Source organism: Marmota monax, unplaced genomic scaffold (assembly GCF_021218885.2).
Source record: "Marmota monax isolate L192 unplaced genomic scaffold, Marmota_monax_Labrador192_F-V1.1 WCK01_AAM20220418_F8-fsc00118, whole genome shotgun sequence".
Lineage (NCBI taxonomy): Eukaryota > Metazoa > Chordata > Mammalia > Rodentia > Sciuridae > Marmota > Marmota monax.
This window is the reverse complement of record NW_026695231.1, coordinates 2,227,840-2,244,711: the sequence shown is the minus strand read 5'-3', so window position 1 is coordinate 2,244,711 and position 16,872 is coordinate 2,227,840. Positions and strand designations below refer to the sequence as shown.

The following is a 16,872-nucleotide window of genomic DNA, read 5'->3' as shown; positions in this document are numbered from 1 at the left end:
GCAAGGACAAGCTCCTAAGGGTCTTGGACGTCAGGTTGAAGAATGTATCTAAATGCCAAGAGATGTTATTTAGGATTGTAAGCAGAGGGGGACATGATCTGTTTTGCACCTTTGACTTTGGTGTGGATGATGTATTTGGGGAAAACCAAACTGAAGGCTTCACAATTTTAGGATGCTGCTGAGTGGTCCAGGCAACTGAAGTTGGTAACTTGAAATGGGAAGAAGACAATGGAGGCAGAGAGAGTGAAGGAGGTAAGAGCCATTGAGGAAGTAAGCTCAGCAGCTCAGGGTGGCTGATTACATATTGGGAATGGAGGCGAGGAAAGAGCTTAAGGATGAGGTCTAGGTTGCCTTCTTTGACTGTGGGATAGGGATAAGGAATATTTGAAGAATAGTTGGACAGTCCTCCTCACAAAGTCTCTGTAGACAGCAGGGTCTTTATGTATCAAAACTGGAATTTCACTCTGGAGGGGGAATGGCAGAAGTAAGAGGAGCTGTGCTCCATTTTTTCCTTTGGGTTATCACTTTTGCATTTGCTCTCAAGTTCTGCACCATCCAAGCTCCATCAGCAGATGGGATTGACAGCTTGTGCCTCAGTTCTGTGAGTCTGTCTCTGCCTCCTCCCAACCACCACCAATAATTCTGTGTTGTAAACTGACACCTCAGACAATTACAAGTTAACCATTAAGTATGATTAATATTCCATTGTGTGTATGCATGTGTGTGTGTGTGTGTGTGCTTCCACACATGCATACGTGCATAGTGAAAGTAATGTGACTGCTGTCAGAATCAAAATGGGGTCGTTTGTGTCAGCTCTAACAACAACAAAAAAGCAAAGAAACCTGGGAGGCTATGAAAGAAAGGATCTTACACGTGACTGCCTGATGACAACTATAAAACACTCTCCTAGGACCACAACCCTGCACAGAGTCCACCACAGCCTTATAGGAAAAGTAGTTCTACAAAGACATCTGCCAGCAACTGTCCAATTTTGCGCTGACACCACTTTTGCTATTCATCATTGTGGCCAAAAGTTATTGTTTCAAAATATCTGATGTAATTCTCCTCATTTTTGTCTTTAAAAACTTTGCCTTGCCCCTCAACTTCTTTGAATATGCTCATAGTTTACTATGGCATTGTTATGATTAAGATGTGACATGTCCCCCAAAAGCTCATGTGTGAGACAATGCAAGAAAGCCTAGAGATGAAATGATTGGGTTAGGAAGCTTTAACCCAATCAGCGCATTAATGCTCTGATAGTGATTAACTGAGTGGGGACTACAGGCAGATAAGGTGTGGCTGGAGGAGGTGGGACATTGCAGGTGTGTCTTTGGTTTTTATATTTTTGAGCTCCGCTTAGTCTCTCTTTGCTTTCTGGTGGCCATGTTCTGAGTCACTTTCCTCCACCACATTCTTCTGCCATGATGTTCTGCCACACTTCAGGCACAAAGCAATGGAGTCTGCCCTCTATGGACCAATACCTCTGAAATTGTGTGCCTCAAATAAACTTCCCCTTCTCTAAAATTTTCTTGTCAGTTCTTTGGGTCACAGCAGTTTTAAAAAAAACTGACTAAAACAGGCTGTTCTTCTTTGGAGAATCTCTCTCTGATTTATTTTGGATTGAAAAAAAATGTGTGTGTATAAATAAATATATGTGAATATGTATATTAATACATATGTGACATTAGATGAAATTGAGAAGGCTGGAGTTCTTAGATCAGATGAAGGTAACTATTTTAACTACTAGAGAACTTCTCTTCAGGGGAAAAGTTCTTTAAAAATTTAATGGATTAACTTTCTAACTCACATCTCCCCAGCTTTATGGAGGTGTAATTGCTCAATAAGAGTCAACTCAGGACAAGCAGGATTTTTGTTTTAGAGATGTTATTTTTATTTGTTTGTTTTTACAGTACCCAAGCCCTTTTATTTTTTTAATTTTTTTTTATTTTTTATTGTTGGCTGTTCAAAACATTACATAGTTCTTGATATATCATATTTCACACTTTGATTCAAGAGGGTTATGAGCTCCCATTTTACCCCATATACAGATTGCAGAATTACATCAGTTACACATCCATTGATTTACATATTGCCATACTAGTGTCTGTTGTGTTCTGCTGCCTTTCCTATCCTCTACTATCCCCCCTCCCTTCCCCTCCCCTCCCCTCTTCTCTCTCTGCCCCCTCTACTGGCATTCATTTGTCCCCCTTGTATTATTTTTCCCTTTCCCCTCACTTCCTCTTGTATGTACTTTTGTATAACTCTGAGGGTCTCCTTCCATTTCCATGCAATTTCCCTTCTCTCTCCCTTTCCCTCCCACCTCTCATCCCTGTTTAATGTTAATCTTCTTCTCATGCTCTTCGACCCTACTCTGTTCTTAGTTACTCTCCTTATATCAAAGAAGACATTTGGCATTTGTTTTTTAGGGATTGGCTAGCTTCACTTAGCATAATCTGCTCTAATGCCATCCATTTCCCTGTAAATTCTATGATTTTGTCATTTTTTAATGCAGAGTAATACTCCATTGTGTATAAATGCCACATTTTTTTATCCATTCATCTATTGAAGGGCATCTAGGTTGGTTCCACAGTCTTGCTATTGTGAATTGTGCTGCTATGAACATCGATGTAGCAGTGTCCCTGTAGCATGCTCTTTTTAGGTCTTTAGGGAATAGACCGAGAAGGGGAATAGCTGGGTCAAATGGTGGCTCCGTTCCCAGCTTTCCAAGAAATCTCCATACTGCTTTCCAAATTGGCTGCACCAATTTGCAGTCCCACCAGCAATGTACAAGTGTACCCTTTTCCCCACATCCTCGCCAGCACTTGTTGTTGTTTGACTTCATAATGGCTGCCAATCTAACTGGAGTGAGATGGTATCTTAGGGTGGTTTTGATTTGCATTTCTCTGACTGCTAGAGATGGTGAGCATTTTTTCATGTACTTGTTGATTGATTGTATGTCCTCCTCTGAGAAGTGTCTGTTCAGGTCCTTGGCCCATTTGTTGATTGGGTTGTTTGTTATCTTATTGTCTAATTTTTTGAGTTCTTTGTATATTCTGGATATTAGGGCTCTATCTGAAGTGTGAGGAGTAAAGATTTGTTCCCAGGATGTAGGCTCTCTATTTACCTCTCTTATTGTTTCTTTTGCTGAGAAAAAACTTTTTAGTTTGAGTAAGTCCCATTTGTTGATTCTAGTTATTAACTTTTGTGCTATGGGTGTCCTATTGAGGAATTTGGAGCCCGACCCCACAGTATGTAGATCGTAGCCAACTTTTTCTTCTATCAGACAGCGTGTCTCTGATTTGATATCAAGCTCCTTGATCCATTTTGAATTAACTTTTGTGCATGGCGAGAGAAAGGGATTCAGTTTCATTTTGTTGCATATGGATTTCCAGTTTTCCCAGCACCATTTGTTGAAGATGCTATCCTTCCTCCATTGCATGCTTTTAGCCCCTTTATCAAATATAAGGTAGTTGTAGTTTTGTGGATTGGTTTCTGTGTCCTCTATTCTGTACCATTGGTCCACCGCCTGTTTTGGTACCAGTACCATGCTGTTTTTGTTACTATTGCTCTGTAGTATAGTTTGAAGTCTGGTATCCCTATACCACCTGATTCACACTTCCTGCTTAGCATTGTTTTTGCTATTCTGGGTCGTTTATTTTTCCATATGAATTTCATGATTGCTTTCTCTATTTCTACAAGAAATGCTGTTGGGATTTTGATTGGCATTGCATTAAACCTATAAAGAACTTTTGGTAATATCGCCATTTTGATGATGTTAGTTCTGCCTATCCAAGAACAGGGTATATTTTTCCATCTTCTAAGATCTTCTTCTATTTCTCTCTTTAGGGTTCTGTAGTTTTCATTGTATAAGTCTTTCACCTGTTTTGTTAGGTTGATTCCCAAGTATTTTATGTTTTTTTGAAGATATTGTGAATGGAGTGGTTGTCCTCATTTCCATTTCAGAGGATTTGTCGCTGATATACAGGAATGCCTTTGATTTATGCGTGTTGATTTTATATCCTGCCACTTTGCTGAATTCATTTATTAGCTCTAATAGTTTCTTTGTAGACCCTTTTGGGTCTGCTAGGTATAGAATCATGTCATCTGCAAATAGTGATAATTTAAGTTCTTCTTTTCCTATTTTTATGCCTTTAATTTCTTTCGTCTGTCTAATTGCTCTGGCCAGTGTTTCGAGAACTATGTTGAACAGAAGTGGAGAGAGAGGGCATCCCTGTCTTGTTCCAGATTTTAGAGGGAATGCCTTCAGTTTTTCTCCATTCAGAATGATGCTAGCCTGAGGCTTAGCATAGATTGCTTTTACAATATTGAGGTATGTTCCTGTTATCCCTAGTTTTTCTAGAGTTTTGAACATAAAGGGATGCTGTACTTTGTCGAATGCTTTTTCCGCATCTATCGAGATGATCATATGGTTCTTATTTTTAAGTCTATTGATGTGGTGAATAACATTTATTGATTTCCGTATATTGAACCAGCCTTGCATCCCAGGGATGAATCCTACTTGATCATGGTGCACAATTTTTTTGATATGTTTTTGTATCCAATTCGCCAGAATTTTATTGAGGATTTTTGCATCTAGGTTCATTAGAGATATTGGTCTGCAGTTTTCTTTCTTTGAAGTGTCTTTGTCTGGTTTAGGTATCAGGGTGATGTTGGCCTTGTAGAATGAATTTGGAAGTTCTCCCTATTTTTCTATTTCCCGAAGTAGCTTGAAAAGTATTGGTATTAGTTCCTCTTTAAAGGTTTTGTAAAACTCTGCTGTATACCCATCCGGTCCTGGGCTTTTCTTAGTTGGTAGTCTTTTGATGGTTTCTTCTATTTCCTCAATTGATATTGGTCTGTTTAGGTTGTCTATATCCTCCTGACTCAATCTGGGCAGATCATATGACTTAAGAAATTTATCGATGCCTTCACTATCTTCTAATTTATTGGAGTATAAGGATTCAAAATAATTTTTGATTATCTTCTGTATATCTGAGGTGTCTGTTGTGATATTGCCTTTTTCATCCCGTATGCTAGTAATTTGAGTTCTCTCTCTTCTTCTCTTCGCTAGCATGGCTAAGGGTCTGTCCATTTTGTTTATTTTTTCAAAGAACCAACTTTTAGTTTTGTCAATTTTTTCAATTGTTTCTTTTGTTTCGATTTCATGAATTTCAGCTCTGATTTTAATTATTTCTTGCCTTCTACTTCTTTTGCTATTGTTTTGCTCTTCTTTTTCTAGGATTTTGAGATGAAGTATGAGATCATTTATTTGTTGGTTTTTTCTTTTTTTAAGGAATGAACTCCAAGCAATGAATTTTCCTCTTAGAACTGCTTTCAGTGTGTCCCATAGATTCCGATATGTTGTGTCTGTGTTTTCATTAATCTCTAAGAATTTTTTAATTTCCTCCTTGATGTCTTCTATAACCCATTGATCATTCAGTAACCTATTGTTCATTCTCCAAGTGATGTATTCTTTTTCCTTCCTTCTTTTATCGTTGATTTTCAGTTCCATTCCATTATGATCAGATAGGATGCATGGTATTATCTCTACTCCTTTGTATTGTCTAAGAGTTGCCCTGTGACATAATATATGATCTATTTTTGAGAAGGATCCATGTGCTGCTGAGAAAAAAGTGTAACTGCTTGATGTTGGGTGGTATATTCTATATATGTCAATTAAGTCTAGGTTATTAATTGTGTTATTGAGTTCTATAGTTTCCTTATTCAACTTTTGTTTGGAAGATCTGTCCAGTGGCGAGAGAGGTGTGTTGAAGTCTCCCATGATTATTGTATGGTGGTCTATTAGACTCTTGAACTTGAGAAGAGTTTGTTTGATGAACATAGCTGCACCATTGTTTGGGGCATATATATTTATGATTGTTATGTCTTGTTGGTGTATGGTTCCCTTAAGCAGTATGTAGTGTCCCTCTTTATCCCTTTTGATTAACTTGGGCTTGAAATCTATTTTATTTGCTATGAGTATGGACACTCCTGCTTGTTTCCGAAGTCCATATGAGTGATATGATTTTTCCCAACCTTTCACCTTCAGCCTATGTATGTCTTTTCCTATCAAATGCGTCTCCTGTAGGCAGCATATTGTTGGGTCTTGTTTTGTGATCCATTCTACTAGCCTGTGTCTCTTGATTGGTGAGTTTAAGCCATTAACATTTAGGGTTATTATTGAGATATGGGTTGTTCTTCCAGCCATATTTGTTTATTTATGTTACTAAACATGGTTTGTTTTCCTCTTTGATTATTTTCCCCCCTTTAGTGTCCTACCTCCCACTGTTGGTTTTCATTGTTATTTTCCATTTCCTCTTCCTGTAATGTTTTGCCAAGGATGTTTTGAAGAGATGGTTTTCTAGCTGCAAATTCTTTTAACTTTTGTTTCTCGTGGAAGGTTTTAATTTCATCTTCCATCCTGAAGCTTAATTTCGCTGGAAACACAATTCTTGGTTGGAACCCATTTTCTTTCAGTGTTTGAAATATGTTATTCCAGGATCTTCTAGCTTTCAGAGTCTGTGTTGAAAGATCAGCTGTTATCCTGATTGGCTTACCCCTAAATGTGATCTGCTTCCTTTCTCTTGTAGCTTTTAAAATTCTCTCCTTATTCTGTATGTTGGGCATCTTCATTATAATGTGTCTAGGTGTGGGTCTCTTATGATTTTGCACATTCGGCGTCCTGTAGGCTTCTAGGATTTGGGGTTCTGTCTCATTCTTCAAGTCTGGGAAGTTTTCTCGTATTATTTCATTGAATAGATTGCTCATTCCTTTGGTTTGAAACTCTGTCCCTTCCTGTATCCCAATGACTCTTAAATTTGGTCTCTTGATGTTATCCCATATTTCTTGGATGTTCTGCTCATGGTTTCTTAACAGTCTTGCTGAGCTGTCTATGTTCTTTTCAAGTTGAAATACTTTATCTTCATTGTCTGATGTTCTGTCTTCTAAGTGTTCTACTCTGCTGGTAGTATTCTCAATTGAGTTTTTAAGTTGGCTTATTGCTTCCTGCATTTCTAGGATTTCTGTTTGTTTGTTTTTTATAACCTCTATTTCCCTGTATAGTTGATCTTTTGCTTCTTGGATTTGTTTATGTAATTCATTGTTGAAGTGATCTTTCATTGTCTGATTTTGCTGTCTGATGTCTTCCTTGAGACTCCAGATCATCTGAAGCATGTATATCCTGAATTCTTTATCTGACATTCCGTCTGCTGCAGCTATTACCTCTTCTAACGTTGAGTTGACCTGCAATGCTTGTGGTCCTTTCTTTCCTTGTCTCTTCATACTGTTCGCGTTCCTTTCTACTTGGTGAAACTGTTGTGCTATTGAATTTTCCCCCTATATATTTATATTGCTCTTGTATAGTTGCAAAGTGTCCCTCAAAGGCGCGGGCGGCGGCTCTGCCCCTCCTCCAATTGGGGCAATGTGCCTACCACGCCGGCAGGCCACTGGGCCTGCTCTGCCGGTCGGTAGCAGGTCCGCCTACCTTGCAGGCGCGGGCGGCGGCTCTGTCCCTCTGCGGGCCGCTAGGCTTGTTCTGTTGGTGGTCGCAGTTCTGCCTACTTTGCAGGCGCAGGCAGCGGCACTGCCCCTCTGCAGGCCTCTGGGGCTGTTCTGCCAGTGGGTCGCAGGTCCTCCTACCTTGCAGGTGCGGGGGGCGGGGCGGCTCTACCCTTCCTCAGGCCGCTGGGCCTGTTCTGTCTGTCGGTTGCAGGTCTGGCCTGTTCTGATGGTGGTCACAGTTCCGTCTACCTTGCAGGCGCGGGGGGAGGGGGCGGCTCTGCCTCTCAGTAGGCCGCTGCTCCTCTTCTGCCAGTGGGTTGCAGGCCCGCCTACCTTGCAGGAGTGATTGGAAGCTCTGTCCCGCCGCAGGCCACTGGGCCTTTTCTGTCAGTGGTCACAGTTCCGCCTACCTGGCAGGCACGGGGGGTGGGGGGCGGCTCTGCCCCTCAGCAGGCCGCTGGGCCTGCTCTGTGGGTGGTCACAGTTCCCTCTACCTTGCCGGCGCAGGGGGAGGGGAGGCTCTGCCTCTCAGCAGGCCGCTGCTCCTCTTCTGCCGGTGGGTCGCAGGCCCGCCTACCTTGCAGGAGTGATTGGAAGCTCTCTTAATTTTTTATATTTATTTTATATTTATTTTTTTGAGACAAGAGTCTTACCAAGTTGCCCAAGGTGACCTTGAACTCATCATCCTCTTGCCTCAGCCTCCTGGGTCACTGAGATGACAGGCATACAAGCAGGGGTTCTTGACAAAAGTCTCAGGAATGAATTTAAAGATGTGTCAATCAAGAGGCATGGACCAAGGTTCATTTAGGAAAGCAGAGGCACATTCAAGGGAGAATGTGGACTATGTTGAGAGTGAGAAGCTCCTTGCTGATCTGGAGTTCTAATATGTGTAGAGAACAGGAAGTAGGAGCTGTAAGGGATATAGTCTTCCACAAGAATGAAACTCCTTTAAAATTCTACCTTATGAATGCCAGACCTTCCCCTCAGCCCCTACCACTCCATACAAGGCTGAGCAATGTTTTGTTCAGGGCAGTTTTGACCTCTCCGAATCAGGGCTGTCCCCTTCACCTGGAGGTGAAGCCACCCTTCCCACCATTAAATCTTTGCCTTTATATTCATGGACTCAAATTCCACTTTTATAGACACAAACATTCCAATCTCCAATATCAGTATTGTACACCTTGAATATATGCAATTTTTATTTTTCAATTATACCTCCGTAAAGCTGGGGAGGGAGACGGGCAGAAAATCAATCAACTCACATTTTTTTAAAAATTTTTTTTTAGTTGTAGATGGACACATAAAAAATATCTTTATTTATTTATTTATTTTTTTATATGGTGCTGAAGATCAAATGCAGGGCCTCACATGTGCGAGGCAAGCGATCTACCACTGAGCCACAACCCCAGCCCTCATCAGCTCATATATCTAATTTACCTCCCTAGGGAGTCGTTCTCCAGTCGTTACAGTGTTATCTTCACCTGCTCTAAGAACTCCAGCTTTTCCAATGTCATATGTCTCCTTTTTTTTAGGTAGTGACCCAAAAGAGCTAGCTGAGGATTGTAGCTAAGCATCATCAAAATCTTCTGAGAGGACAAACAAAAGACCTGGAATAAAATAGCTCCTGCTAGTCATTTGCTCAATCTTTTGTTTATTCCATTAATACTTATTGAGTCATTCGCAAATGTTTTGAAAATGTTAGCTGCTAGGCAGTAACTGTTAGGGGCAAACGTCTATGCTTATGGGGAAAGAAGCTGCTATTCTTTTAAATGTTAATAATCTTCAAGTTGTTTATCATCATCATCATCATCATCATGGTTATTATTTTGTTATCTAAATAAAAGGAACAGGGAAAAGTCACTGAGTCATGTGGAGTCACTCTTCTTTGCTCATTATACACTCATTATAAAGCTGTGAATATGCATAGGTTTCCCTCATTAAGTCCACAGGACTCCAGTGTTGAGGAGACACTGCTTTGGCAGTTGTCCTCAGTGCTCTCCTAACTTGCTGTGGGTAAAGCCTTCCTTCACTCTCATCTTCTTCTTGGGCTTATTGGCTTTACCCTCACCCAGGGATGAATCAGTTGTATTTGATTACAAAGCTCCTTTGAATGATCTAGGCTGGGTTAGACACAGTTGTGAACAAGGCAAGCCATCTGCCCCTCCTAATGTAGAGGACAAGAAGTAAATATCTACCCATCCTCGTAAATGCAGTGAAGGAGATAAATGGGGTAATGAGCAAGGAGTAGCTCAGGATGGCCCTTTGAATGGAGCAGTCAAGGAATACCTGGGGAAAAAATGTTCTAGGAAGATGGAATAGCAAAGCAAAGGCTGGGAATGGAGAAGGAGTTTGCATATTGAGGAACAGAAAGCTTGCCCAGGAATGTCAAGAGAAAGTATGTAAATTTTTTAGAAGGTGGAGAGGCAGGCAGAAATCCTCTGCATCAGGTCTTCATAAGCCATGATAAACAATTGTGTACGCTTTTTTTTTTTTTGAGTTTTTGATGGACATTTATTTTATTCATTTATTTATATGCAGTGCTGAAAATTGAACTCAATGTTTCACATATGCTAGGCAAGCGCTCTACTAATGAGCTACAACCCCAATCCCAACAACAATTGTGTTTTATACAACCCAAAACCCACAATGAGATGTCACCTCATACCTATTAGGATGGCTACTATCAAAATTCATAATAAATAAATAAAATAACAACTATTGGCAAGAATATGGAATAAAATTAGCTTTATGTGCCTTGGGTGGGAATATAAATTAGTACAGCCACTATGGAAAACATACAGAGGTTCCTCAAAGAATTATTAATTAGAACTGAGGCCGGGCACTGTGGCACACACCTGTAATCCCAGCCACTCTAGAGGCTGAGGCAGAAAGATCATAAACTTGAGGCCAGCCTCAGCAACTTAGGGGACTATGTCTCAAAATAAAAAATAAGAAGGCCTGGGAATGTAGCTCAGTTAATATCACTGGATTCAATCCCCAGTATAAATAAATAAATAAACAATTTAAAAAAAAAACAGAACAGAGATAGGAATTTGGGGATACCGAAAAAGGAAAGATAAACAGAGTATCAAAAGGGAAGTGCCCGTGAGCCTGTGGAATGCAGGAAATACCCATGAACCTTCCAAGTGCAGAACAAGCATTAGTGAGTAACACAGCCCATGTCCTTGACCCAGAACCTGGGCCCCCATCCTTGCCTGCAGAAACTAAGATGATGCAGACAACATACAAGTGCAAGGAAAATAGGGTGCAAAATTGTGTAAGTCTGCCCTGACGTTTTTAGACAGGTTAAGTAACCTGTCTAAAAAAAAAAATGTATTTTTTTAAAACAAATAAAATGAAAAAAAATGAAACAAAAAAAGAAGAGAATGTTGGGTTTTATTCTAAATGCAAAGCCCATCACTGAATTCCTTAAGCAAGGAGTGACAAAATCTGGTATATTCTCAGAATAACACACTAGCCATTCTGGGGAAAACCAACTGGTGTAGAGGAAGAGACGATTCCTAAGTCAAGAGCTGCAGGGATCTGCATGAGAGGCCAGGAGAGGAGCTGGGTCTCCATGAAGGTGGAAGAAGCCCAACAACTTTGAGGAAGGTGGAGTGAAGTTGGGGACAAGGGCAAATCTCTGCTCTGTGCAAGGCCTACCCTTTCTCCTTTCTGTAAACACTCCCCACTTCATCACAACCAATGGCTTTTAGAAACTAGTCCAAGCAGAATCGCAATTTAGCAAACACTGTTTGGCTTTATTTCCCTAGGTCTATTTTAAATGGCTTGGCTCATGTGTCAGGTGTATTTCAGGTCACAAAGGAAGGGTTCTTGTACCCAGCCCATAAATTCCCACAGGTATTTTTTTCTTGCTTGGCCCATCATCCCCTGTTTTCCCTCAACCCTACCCTCCTGGGAAGCTTTGCACTTGAACCAATGGAAAAGATGACTATGGAGGCTGGAAGGCTGGTACTACCCAGCAGGCCAAGGACTCATTTTAAAAATAGAATATGGAACCAGTTAGCAGCCTAGTAAAAAGTCCAAATGCCACTGTTAGGAGGGGGCCTCTGGCTGTCTTGAGCATAGTCAAGAGGAGCTTTGCCTCTTTCTAGACCTTTATTTCTCCTGTTCTTCCTAATCGCTACCTCACCTTGCATTCATAAGACAACCAGTTCAGCCCTGACCTATGTGAGCCAACTCTGGGGGCCACGAGGTCACTGGTACTGGAGGATGTCATCACAAATTGTATTAGGTTCGTGTTAAGTGGATAATACTGTGTCAATTTTAGCCTCTGATAAAGGAAACCCTCACAGTCAAGACACCTTGACCGACCCTCCACATTTCATCATAGTCCCCAGTAGACCTGCTTTTTTTATTGTTGTTGTTCCTATAAAATTTGCACCTTGTAGGGGCAGGAAGGGTGCTACGAGTCCATGGCTCACTCTCATAGTGCTCCCAGGTGGTTCAGCCAGAGCTGGTCTTACCTTTTCCTAAACAAGGAGCCAGAGCAGCCAAGGGCAGGAAAAGAATATACTGTGTGTATTTCAGTTTAGGACTTTCTCAGCATGTCCTTAGAAAGAAGATTCACAGGGAGCAAAATTTACAGGGAAAGAGATTCATAGTACTGGCTATTTGGTGACCTGAGCCACTTCCTCTCATTCAGAAATAACACTGAGCTTCATCCTGCCTTAGGATTTCAGCTGTCACATTAGATTGTGCCTCAGCACCAAATATTCCTTCCAAATAATTTTTATTTCTAATGGCAAAAATAGCATTTGATTTCTAAACTATTTCTAAATTTTTTTAAAAAAAAATTAATTATGTTTCTTGGATTAAAGAGATTTCTAAGGGGAAAAAATAAACAACTTCTTGATGTTTTACTCTTAGTTTCCCCCATAACACTAGTATGGTGAAATTCATCTGTCCTATTAACATTTCTATACTGCAAAGAAAAGAAGATAAACATATGGCTTATTTTTCTGACAGTTCTGACCCTCTCCAAATGTTTTCAATAGTAGATATTAAGATGGAAAAAATTATAATACCAAAAACCAATTTCTCAGACTATACTGTTCCCTGCATTGACTTCCTAACACAAGAACTCTTAAAAATAGGAACCAGACTATTTATTCATGAAGGGGAATTAAGTTATCAGTTCTCAACCACAGCTCTAAGCTTCAGGGATCAAGATGAATTTATTTTCCCATTTTGGGTTGGTTTTTTCATAATAGGAAGGACGGATTTACACAGACTACTTTTTCGATCCTTTTTTCCTTCATGTTTTAAAATTTTATTTCTTAATTTGCATACTGTATAAGATCTATTCCTGTGAATGTCTGGTTTTATGGGTTTTGACAAATAGGGAGAGGTATCCACCATCATGATACAGAAATGATAAAAAATTGTTCCTTGAAATTCTCCAGTGTTGTTATTTTGTAATTAACCCCACCCTCACCCTCAGACTACCCCTCTTTTCCATCCCTATTGTTTTGTCTTTTCTAGAATGCCATATAAGTGGAATCATACCAGCAAAATGGCCTTTTCTCTGGTTTTTCAATTTCACTTAGTAAGTCTCAGGTTCAATCCTCAGCACCCAAAAATCAAAATTGTTTTCTATCCTATACCTGGATATAATATAGCAGTTGGAAATGTATGAATATAATTTTAAGGACTTAACTAGGGATTTTTGCACTTGAGATTTATGTGCATTTTTGCATTTATCAGTGATTGGTCCCTTGCTATTGCTGAGTTGTACATATTTCATTGCACAGACACATCGAGTTCATCACTGAAGGACATTTGAGTTGATTTTGGTTTGGGGAGATTACATAAAAAGCTTCTATAAACATTTATATACAGATTTTTTATATGAAAATAAACTTTTCTTTCTCTTGGGTAAATAGAAAGTAGAGTCACTAAATCACACAGAAAGGATAGGTTAAAATTGATAAGAAACCCTTTAAAGCTTTTAGTGAAGTTGTAGTATTTTGCACTCCCGGGTGCCATACATGACACCTCTGATTGCTCTACATCCTCATCAACAATTAGTATTGTCTAAAACTCTGAGTGGAAATAAACTTTTATTTTACAAATTAATTATCTTAGGTATTTGTTACAGTCACAGAAAGCTATCTAACACAACCCAAATATCTCCTGATTCTGAGCTTTGCATTTAACTACTCACTCTGCCTGGATAGTTCTTGCTTTAAAGTGTATCCTTGCTTTACTTCAATTTCTCACAAGCTTACATACAAACATTATGTCACAGAGATCTGCCCTCCTATATAAATCTTATAGAAAACCAGACTAGCAATTCCTTTCATACTGTTTCATTAGTCTTTGCAACACACATCATCTAGTATATCATATATTTTGTTTATTTCATATTTTATATCCTCCGCTAGAATACAAGAAAGCAGCTTAGTTTTGTTCATTGTTGTGTCTAGAATAGGGGGTCTGGAACTTAATAAATATTTGTCACCCAAATGTATGAAGAGAGGAGGGTCTTTGCAGAGAATTCATAGAAAGTGTGGTGGTATTTCCTCTTCCCTTCATTTAGGTACTTTGGTCTCTTTCCCAGTTGAATGAGGAAGATCCCAAAAGAACCAGTCATAGAACTTGGAGTTTTGGAAAAGGAGAGATTGACATCACATACCTGGTTGCAAGTGACTAAACTAGAGAATTCTGAAGGGTGAGGACCTGGAGTTCCCCACAACTGCACAGCATAGAAACAGGGAGAGGCGAGAAGGGGAGTTTCAGAGGGAAAGGGAATCAGGAGTCTTCCTGTCAGATGCAAAGACACTGTGAAGGCAGCCCAGCAGGAGCCACATCGAAGAGTCCCACCCAAGTGCCTCCCAAGGTGTAGTGGTTTGCTAGAGCAGACATGCCAAAGCCTGGATGGTTCTAGCCATAGATATTTATTTTCTCATAATTCTAGAGGCTATGAGTCTGAAGTCAAGAGGAGGCTAGAAGTCCTAAATTATGGTCACCATATCACCATAGATGGTTCCTTTTGAGGGCTGTAAGAAGGATCTGTTCCACAACTCTGCTATGGATTCCTGTGGTTCATTAACGATCTTTGACACTGTGGCTCATGGGTACATCACTCCAGCCTCTGCCCCAACTACTTCTCTCAGCATTCTCCTGTGTACATGTTTCTGTATCCAAATCTGCACTTTCCAAAAGAACATTAGTCACATTGGCATTAGGGCCCACCCAAAGGACCTCAGCTCAACATAGACAATCACATCCGCAAAGACATTATTTCCCACTAAGGTCACATTCTGAAGTGAGTTGGGGCTTCAACACAATGAATCTGGAGGGGGTGGGGAGAATACACACTTTAAATTATAACAATCTCTCACCAGAGAAAAAGAAAGCATTTAATCTTCAGCAGGGCAGCCCACTGATAGGGTACCATTCTATGCAAACCATGGTTTTAATATAAACCATGGCAAGAAATCTCACTCAGGTGAATGACCCACAACTTCAACAATGAACTCAATTATAGAGTGAAACTGACATCATCAGCAGAATGTTGTTCTGTCGAATGGGGATCTAATGATAATGCTAAGTAATCAAATGAAAAGAGTATTTTTACAAAAGTAAAAAGTACCATGAAATTTTTTATTGGTATATTATAATTATATATAATTGTGGGAGTTGTTATTATACATTTGAACATGCACACAAAATAATTTGATAAATTCAAACTAGGGAGTGAAATTGGCCAAACCATTTAATTTTTGAACAGCAGGTCCTCTATGAGGCAATTTCTACAATTCTCCTTCCTCTCTCCTCTCTCTGTCTCCCACCTCCAGCCACGCAAGATGTGAAAGAAGGCCAAAGGGAAGAAGGTAGCCCCAGCCCTGCTGTCATAAAGAAGCAGAAGGCCAAGAAATTAAATATTCTCTGCTTGAAAAAAGTCTAAATTTTGGCACTGGATAAACATGACACCAGCCCCAAAGGGACCTCAGTTGCTTTGTCAAGTGGCCCCACTTCATCCAACTGCAGTGCAGAGGGCTATTCCCTATGTGCTGCTGAAAATGCCTCCCATGATTAACCAGTGCACACAGGCTTGAGGCTGCCAGCTACCCAAACCAGAGATAGAGCAAGAAAAGAAGCAGAAACTGTTGACCTATATTGCCCATGGCAGGGATGTCCCACAGAGAGACTTCCTGTCAACCACCTTGGTGAAGAACAAGAAGGTTCAGTTGGTGATGACTCCACTTGACATGGATCCCTTCAAGCTGGTTGTCTTCCTGCCTGCCCTGTGTCAGAAGATGGAGGTCCTCTACTATATCATCCAGGGAAAGGCCAGGCTGGGACACCTAGTCCTCTGGAAGGCATGCAACACCTTGCCTTCACACAGGTTAACTCGGAGGACAAAGGAACTCCCTGACTCAGCTGGTGGAAGCTATCAGGACCAATTACAGTGGCAGATACGATGAGATCTGCAGCCTCTGGGGAAGCAATGTCCTGAATCCAAAGCTTCTGGCTCACAGTATCAAGCTGCAAAAGGCAAAGGCTAAAGAACTCACCACTAAACTGGATTAAATGAGTTTTATGTAAATAAAAATTAGAGCTCACATGGTAGCATGTGCCTGTAGTCAGCCCTAGCTACTTGAGATGCTGGGGAAGGAAGATCAATTGAACTTAGGAGTTCAAGGCCAGCCTGGGCAACACAGCAAGATTCTGTCTCAATAAATAAATAAATAAATGTATGTCTGAGAATATAGCTCAATGGTAGAGAGTGAGCTTAGCATGTCCAAGGCACTGGGTTCAATCCCAATACCAAAAATTTTTAAATGAATAAATAAAAGTGTCTTTCAAAAACTGTTTAAGTGAGTGGCATCAACTTTTGCTGATCAAATAATGCATTTCCGTTAGTTGAGAGAAAAGTCCCATGATTTAGAGCTGCAATCTCTGGACAGAATAGGAAGGTCCTCCAGAGATAAGAGGTCGCATATTTTGTCTGTTAATTTAACCACAGTTGACTGATCAGCACCAGTTTACACACTCTTATTAAATGTGAACAAAGCACTGCTCTGACGTCAAAGTATGTTGGGGTTTTTTATTTGCTTTCTTTGGAAATACTTTTCTTGGGCTGTTTTATTTGATTTTCTAATGTCCAGGGAATTTAGAGAAGACAGAAGCACATCAAAAGTTTCTTAAGTGCCCTCTGTCATCCAATGACATTAGAACTGGCTTAAAAAGAACAGTCCTTCATGGATGTGGTGCTTTTCTTCCAGGGGCTCAGAGAGTCTTTTACAACAAGTATTATTTTCTGTTTTATAGTTTCTGAGGTGCACAGAGGCTAGGCCAAAATCTGTGGGTAGATATGAAAGGGAAAATCAAAGACCAAAATAT

General features: G+C 40.2%; 1 pseudogene; it reads left to right on the top strand.

Moving 5' to 3' along the window:
• The first annotated feature begins 10,633 nt into the window (after positions 1-10,633).
• Positions 10,634-16,059, top strand: LOC124088707 (large ribosomal subunit protein eL8-like; annotated as a pseudogene).
• The last annotated feature ends 813 nt before the right edge of the window (positions 16,060-16,872 follow it).